Source organism: Wolffia australiana, chromosome 8, assembly GCF_029677425.1.
Source record: "Wolffia australiana isolate 7733 chromosome 8, ASM2967742v1".
Lineage (NCBI taxonomy): Eukaryota > Viridiplantae > Streptophyta > Magnoliopsida > Alismatales > Araceae > Wolffia > Wolffia australiana.
In genome coordinates this window covers 9501427-9509506 of record NC_135842.1, presented here as the reverse complement: position 1 = coordinate 9509506, position 8080 = coordinate 9501427, and the positions used below count along the sequence as shown (strand labels likewise).

General features: G+C 40.5%; 1 long non-coding RNA gene across 1 annotated transcript; it reads right to left on the bottom strand.

Annotated features, from left to right (window-relative positions):
* Window positions 1–3111: 3111 nt before the first annotated feature.
* On the bottom strand, window positions 3112–5941 carry LOC144706445 (uncharacterized). Its single transcript, XR_013582259.1, has 4 exons — window positions 5804–5941; window positions 4812–4935; window positions 4612–4684; window positions 3112–3385 (listed from the first exon to the last, which is right to left on the bottom strand). It is a non-coding gene; the product is annotated as an uncharacterized LOC144706445 (long non-coding RNA).
* Between the last annotated feature and the right edge of the window lie 2139 nt (window positions 5942–8080).

Below are 8080 nucleotides of genomic sequence, written 5' to 3'. Positions count from 1 at the left end.
TGGAAGCATTTATCAATTTTATATCAATCATTAAATTATATAACACATGTACCTTATGGGGAACTTTTTGCACCCTTAACTTTCTCCACTCTAAGATTGTTCTGAAGCTGTTCAAGTGCCCGACCTCCAGAAGTATCCATGCCACCATGTTGCACTTGAATCTCCACTTTTCCTTCATTTCTCCTTGAAAGTCTCTAGGATCTTCTCACCATGAAGACAATCTTTTGGGTTGACTAGAGAAAGAGATCAGAGTGGCGAGAGGGGGAACTCTTAATTCTGGCTGGAGTGGGTGATTGAAATGCTTTCTTCTTCCCCTATTTATATTTTACTCAAGTTTTTCTCAAATAACCCCAAAAAGTAAAATATATTCACCAATACCCGTATGATCTTATGTGTGTGAGCCTCTAGGTCCATGTATCATTCTAGTTAATAGCTTCAGTGGCCCAATAATAATTATTCACCAACATTATAAATTAACTATATCAACATATTAGTTAATTAACTAAAGATTTATTTAACCCAATCAATAAGGTAAGTTTCCAGCCCGTGGGATGCCAAGCTACACCTTTTGCTCTAGAAGATACTGAATAGTGTTTGAACTCTCTCATGGAACCTTTACTGTCATTGGATACCATATATGTATAATCTATCAGCTACACGACTCTCGATTGACATAGGGTATGGTTGATCTCAATCCCTAATCGGTCATTCGATTAGTATTGATGCGTAACGGGGATCATTGGAGAACGCCTTCTCCAATATCCTCACTACCCTAGACAGGGATCTGCTGAATCACCTTTCTTGAGTCAATACCCTCTTAGACTAAGGGAGAACGGTCTTGTCTTGAGCAATCAATCATTTCCATAAGCTTCTTACTACATCTGAGCCATGACTTGTTTGAATCGCACAATTTGAGGCTCGTAAGTCATAGCTAAATTGTAGTTGTCCATCCACGAGATGTCCTTGGTCTCTCAGGTTAATAGATCACTCATACAATCATGACATGAATCAATTACATTTACGTTTAAGGTCTAATAAAAATTAGGGATTCTTCAAATTAATTTAGTGAACTCTTTTTTCAAAGAGTACTCACCATCTGTCCTTAATGTCACCACACTAATAGCCATTGATATAGTACGATATTTCAGGATCGAGCGACTAGTGTTACACCACAGGGGTAGTTACAGACGCGAATGCAATGCAATGAGGTGAAATGATGCGTATGATTGTAATCAACGAGAAGTACGGCAGAATCTGGGTGATCCAAGGCATAATCCAAATGATGACAGAGGGAAGATTTGTGGCATGGCCAAGCTTCTGATGATCCGCGTGATCAGCTTGATGGCCGACAGAATGGGGGATAATCTTCGTCCAAGGGCGTCCACACTGTCGACGAGAACGAGCAGATTCGACACCAAGAAGAAATCCCTAATTTTTAATTTGGTGGCTAATCTTACTACGTGGATAAATTCTCTTGTGGCAATGGAGCAATATAAGACCATCACTGAAAGAAGTAATGATACTGTAAAGAGGGAAGGAGAGGATAGAACCTTGGGCTGAGGCTCAGTCGTAAGCCGTGAATTGCTCAATAGAGAGATGAACAGAAAATCACATAGACTGCCGTCTATAGTGGAAGCGATGGATGATTGTATGTTCTGGTTTGGCCTGCTACAGAGCGGAGTCGAGGAGGCGTCGGTCATGGTCAAAGGCTGGGGAGTACCGCTCGAGTTGTGACCACATAGAAGAGGACTGGAATGATGATGTGGCCGAGAGGTAACACGTCTGATCGCACAATTGGAAGGTGCAACGAGAAGCTGAGATTGTGTTAACACTAGCTGTGAAGTAACCTCATGGAGGAAAACTCCTGGTTGAGGACCCAACAAGAAGCAATGCCCTTCCTAGCGAGCCCCAAGCACCATCTGCGAAGAGGTGAGACTGATTTGTGATTGACTCTGTCGCGGACGGGGGATTGCTGGCAGCGACGGCTATGGATAATGGGGGGGGGGAAGAAAAAAATAGTTGGTAGCGTTCGTTGAGGGTGTGTTGACCTTGGTGACAAGGGTATTCCTGTTGAGAACCCCCCCTGTTGACGGCCCACCATTGGGCCACAGACTTCTTGATAAACTTCAAATGATGTGCGCAAAGAAGATCGCTGGTTCGTAGTTGATCTTGCGACGGGCGCTGTAATTACTATGAGTGACGACGACGGTTCTCCTGGCAAGTCTCAAGTGTCGATTGCAAGAGAGAGGGATAGGGCTTACAGGCAATCACTGGGCCAAATGTCAACACCAGCGAGGGATTCCAGCAATGTGTTTCCACAAGTGAATGTTCGATCGATCTGCTCGTTGAGGGAGGAGGAAGAAGGGTCGGTCAATAATCCTAGGGTGCCCTAATGGCCCTCTTAATGAAGTTGTTCAAAGGAAATCCCTACCCCACCAAGAATAAAACCAACCACAACCCATACAAAAAACACAAAATGCAAATGGGGGAGGCCCGTACACGCGCATGAGGGGCCCCCCTGTAGTCAAAAGGAACGACAAGATAAAACCAAAAAAAATGATGTGGGGAGGGCCGCACATGTGGAAGGCCTCCAGAAAACCAAAAGGAGATGTGTACATGAAATGAAACGTCTCGCATGCAGTCTCTCAAGCTTGGTAGCAAAAACTCAGGTTCTTCACGTCGGCTCGGGTTACGCGATGTGGCTGGTGATGAGTCTAGATGTGCTTGACTGAATGTTCATCCATCAGCCATAGTATCAGATTTACTTATAGTATAAGTAAGATCTGTTAGTGCTATTCTATCTGACTAATTTGATGTCCATCTCGACTATCCATTGAATAGGAATATCTATAATAAATGTTAAAATATCACTGTATTATGATCTCATGATAATTCATGAGGTCATTGCATGTATTTATGGATGTCATTATAAACACCACACTCGAATAATAATGAACATACTATTTTGTTCAATGAACTTAAATAAAACATGGTGGTGTGATTTGGCTTGACAGCCACATAATATTCATTAGCCTCTTGTGCTAGCAAGATAGGGATGTCGATGAATTGAATAGATGATTAGAGGATTTTCCCCTAGCATAATAGACCATAGAACATGAATTTTTACTGGATAGAAAAGTATACATGACCTCAAATTTTTATCTACAAACTTCTGTATCATCTAGAAGTTGGACCACGCTGGCTGTTTCTCTTCTCTCTCTCTTCCATCCCATCACTGAATCAAGATCTGGTTCCACATCCTTAGAAAATCAACATAATTACCTGATGAATGGAAATGTAATTTTACATATCCACATTGGCCTAGCCTTCATAATCATGCTCAAACACATGCTCTTATGCCACAGTAAAGTAATGATCATCACTTCTGCACATAAAGGAAGATGCACAATTTATGTGAGTTCCCTCTTCACTCTTTTCACAGTTTTGAAAAAAAAATGCATATTTATCATAATTTTTCAAATGATTCATGTTTATAAAAATGTGAATAAAAATGCGTAAGAGTTATTTTTTTTCATCCCCGTATTTTGTAAATATAAATCCTATGAACTATTGCATTGGTTAAATACAGTGCACTATAAATCACATAGACTTACACTTCGCTAAAAAACTTTTGAAAAATTACTTGTTTCACATTTATTGATTCAAAGGATATCTCCAGTCACATAGCAGAACAACTCAAAAGATAAAGAAGTATCGTTAATTTCTTTATGCTGGTTCCAAGTTTAAAGTACCATTTGTACAAATAAGATTCCCTTTCATTACATGATTTCTTCTTCATATAGATAGATATAGGATCTATGGGGAAATTACTTAGAAGTACATTTTGTGCAACAGCCCTTCCTATAAACAAGTGAATTAAGGTAAGACATTCATATGAGTTGTTATAATGATTATTTATAAAACATATTATTAGTAATTCGTTATCTCAGAGGAATCATCATGACTATTGCTTCTAATTTGAGCTAAAAAATCTTATCATGACTTTGATGATAAAACTTAAGATAACTATGAGTATATCTTTCATAAAATCCTAAGTTAAAGCTATAGGGAAATCAACAAAATTATTTGAAGCAGGTTGAAATTGCAACAATATGGTTCAAATGCATCACACTGCATACGGTTTTAACATTGTATACTGTGAATTCATTATATCAGAAAATAATCAAAGAATGATGAGTAAGTAGGTCTACCTATGATTCCTTTGATGTAATCTGCACTAAGAACTATGTGGAAATGAAAAAAAAATTAGATTCACTAGTTAAATAACCCTTTCTCATTAAATCAACGGGACTATTAATAAAATATTAAATGGGGCATTAAAATAGTCATTTTATATTGCGAATTGATTAAATATATGTACAATAAGTTGCCTAGAACAGGCTAAGGGTCAAAACATAAAGAAAAAGCATTGAAATGGTAAATAGTTTTATGAAAAAAAGAATTAATGAACAAGTATTGAGGATGGCTAATGATAAGTTTCTGAATGTGGTTCATGAACCGTAAAGCTCAAGGCCCTAGATGTTATTCAGAAGGATACATAGCCAAAAAGATGAGAGAAAACATGTGAATTTGTGGATTGAACATACTTACCCTTTTGCCACACCACTTAGTGTCCAAGTCAGTATTATTTCTATATAAACTCCAGATTAATGGATTTGGATCACTGCTATATAAAAATGAAACACACGTGAAAGAGAGAAACCACCAAAAATCAATGTGCTCGGGTTGCCATTAATGTGCTGAAAGAAGCAGGATGAGATAAAAAGATGGAGGGATAGACTTCAATTAACCGTTTAGGTCTCTCATATGAGAAATCTAGAATGAATGGACAATAATAATTCTGCTAGTGCCCCAAATCGCAGCCTGCCATCTCTTGAGGTAAGTCATCTGTCTCTAGACCCAAAATTGTTGCCCCTGTTTAAGAAATTTATTGGCACGCCTTATCATAGGTCATCCTTCAAATTTATTTTTGGCATGTAATCATGGGATTGAACGTGGTCTGGGATGTTTTAAATATTCGTTTCTTTCTAGGCTCAATTATTTCACTACACACCTTGTGTATTTTTAGAAAACATCTATTGAGAAAGAGAATAATCCACTTGGTTGAAGAGCATCAAGTGGGGTCAGTATGATAAACCCATGAATTCAGTAAATTCTAGATATATTTTTATTCCTAATTAATAAATAATCAAGGGTATATATATTTATAACTAAAATCAAATAGTTAAGCAAACACTATCACTATCCACTTGATATTCTTTCTATTCAGGTAACACCTTGGAGTTGAGGTAGCAAAAGAGGGTGTGCAGATCAAGATGAGTAAAAGGTTGTGCTCAAGTGGATCTAGAATATAACAATCTAGCTGGAGACCTTATGGGCCTCATTGAATAGTCTCCCTAATGGCCCATCCTCAAGCATTAGCCTTAGTGGGCTAGGCTCGAGTGGGATCCCTAAGGGAGCTACTTTAGCAGGGTCCCTAATAGGCTGTGTTCGAGCATGGGCGCTAATTTGTTGTGCTCAAGCAGGATTCCTTGGGGCCATGCCTGAGAGTGAGCCCTATTGGACCATGCTCGTTCGTAATTAAAAAGGCCCCTGTTCATGGGATAGCCCACTGGGCTGTGTATGAATGGGGATCCCTAGTGGCTTTCCCTTTAGATGTTTGAAAGAAGGCCACATGGTAACATTTTTGTTAGAAAGGAGGCTGACACTATTAAAGAATGGAAGCAACATCACTAGAGGAGAACTCATGGCTCTGATACCATTTGATGAATCAGGAGCGTACCTGAAGGTGTCATAACAGGGAAACATGCAACCTTGCTCTGTGGATTATCTCTGATGGCCATGCAATGACTCTAGCATGAAAAGGAGTTACCTAAGAGGCTTAGGGACCTGGATGTCCAGGTAAGCAGCTAGGTCTGGATGTTACAATCCCTAATTATGCTTTCTATTATATAGGACAGGCCATAATGCCTCCACAACGTCAATAAACCTCAAGTGTGTGAGGGTCAACATAGAAATGACAATAATGCCCTTCCAAGTGGCTATGCACTGGTTCTTTTTTCAACATTTTTTCCCTTGCTGTAATCCTTGCCAGTGGATTCGAAATCTGTATTAGCTAGGATTAATAATGCATTGTACAAGTGGGCGTCGCGTACCAATTTATTTGTGAAGCCGTTTCGACTTGTTCTTACCGATGTACTATAAAAACACAGCATGAGTTCGATGAAATAACACGGAGAGATTTTCTGTCTGTTTAATGCGTTCTCCGCGTCCTCCGCTATTTGTTTACTCTCGAAGTGAGTGGGCGGCACGCGGATCACAGACAGACAGTTAATGTGCCGACAAACAGTAATGACCTTTAATCAATGTCATCTTCAATCTATCGTTTTTTCATTCAGTATGATTTATTGATTCAAATAAGAATCTAATCAATTCGATAGATAAAACAATGCGAAAAAAAAAAAAGAAATTTGATCCCCGTTAGGGGGGGATGCTCTGGTTTGCATTCTTCTAGGTCACTATCGCCTCCAATGCCCGTAGTGTGCATTAAACATGCCGTCCCCGTTCCTTTTCTCTTTCTCTTTCTCTTTCCCATGGGTCAAAAAAAGATTCTTTCAAATATTAAATCTTTCCTCTTTCTCCTTCACGCGGAAAGACTACTTGAAGGGATATACACCACAAACTTAACAAAAACAAATACCAGATCTCATTACGATCCGGACAAATTACTGAGGAACATCGTTGTAAAAAAAAAACACGTAAAAGTTTGGGGAACGTCCATCGGAAGAGCGACGGCGCAGATAGGGCTGCGCAAGATCCACCACATGGCCGGGACCTTGGGCAGGTCATCACAATCAGTGGCAAAGCAGCTGATTTTTCTATCATACACAAACTGACTTCCTAGCCAAGTCCAAACGACCATCATAGAGGTTTGCAACGCATTGGGCACGTACAAACGTGTCGGGAGAGGTGTTTGAAATGTCCATCGACAGGAAATATCAAAGAATAAACAAAAATAAAAAAGTGTTCTGCCCTCTATCTGATCTACCTCACTTCGTCTCACGGTTTTGCATTAGGAATCAACGAGGAATCATTTTTTTGCAAGAACTCACAACCTTAAAAACCCTCTGATTTCAATGATATTTAGAACCAAATTACGTGCCAAATGATAGTGTTTGATTGACAGACCGTCACATGATCCTGTTGACCCGATTGAGCATACCGGATACTTCGATTACGAACAGGGCCATTAGATTGATGGAAAATTTTCGGTTATTTTTGGTCATTTTCCTCCGGAACAATAGGTCGATGAGTATTTCTTTTTAACTTCAAGCTAGAAACCCCAGCGTGGAGAGTGCGTTAGATGGGTCTGATATCGTATCACGTCACCATGGAGAGACATCAAACACCAAAATCACAAATAACTATAAATATAACAAAAGGCTTCCTCACGAAGGAAGCAGATATGGGGATCCCAAGGACAACGATGACGATCGTTTATTTCTCCGTATTTATTAACGTGGCGTAGCCGCTCTCGGAGAGTCCTGGTGAGGCTTCAAGGAATCCTGCACAAGAAATATGTCAAAACTTCTGGAAGCCCGGCGTTCAATAAAGTAGAGAAAATAACGAGAGAAAACAGTACGTAGCGCAGTTGACCGAGGGGTTGATTGGGAATGGCACACGGACATTGCACGTCCCCGGGAGGCCTCTAATACGCGCAGTATTCAGGTTTCTGATGCCAGTCGCAAGTTTCTTGAGGCATGCGCAGCCGTCTCGGCGGTTCTTCAGGGAACTCGCCCCCCTACTAAGAGCTCGCACGCCATTACAGCAAGCTACCGATGGGGCCATACCCGTGCCCTGCAGATACATCACGCAGGGTCGAAGTGCCCCGGCAATAGCGTTGCACAACGGCTGAGCACTTGCGTAGGGCGCCGTCACGAAGAGGCACAGGGCAAGGACAGTGAAGACAAGGCGAGCTCCGTTGACAGCCATGGCTAAGCTTCCCTTCTCGCTCTCGCCCTTCAAGCCTGCTGAAGAAAGTAGCGCTATGCATGAATTA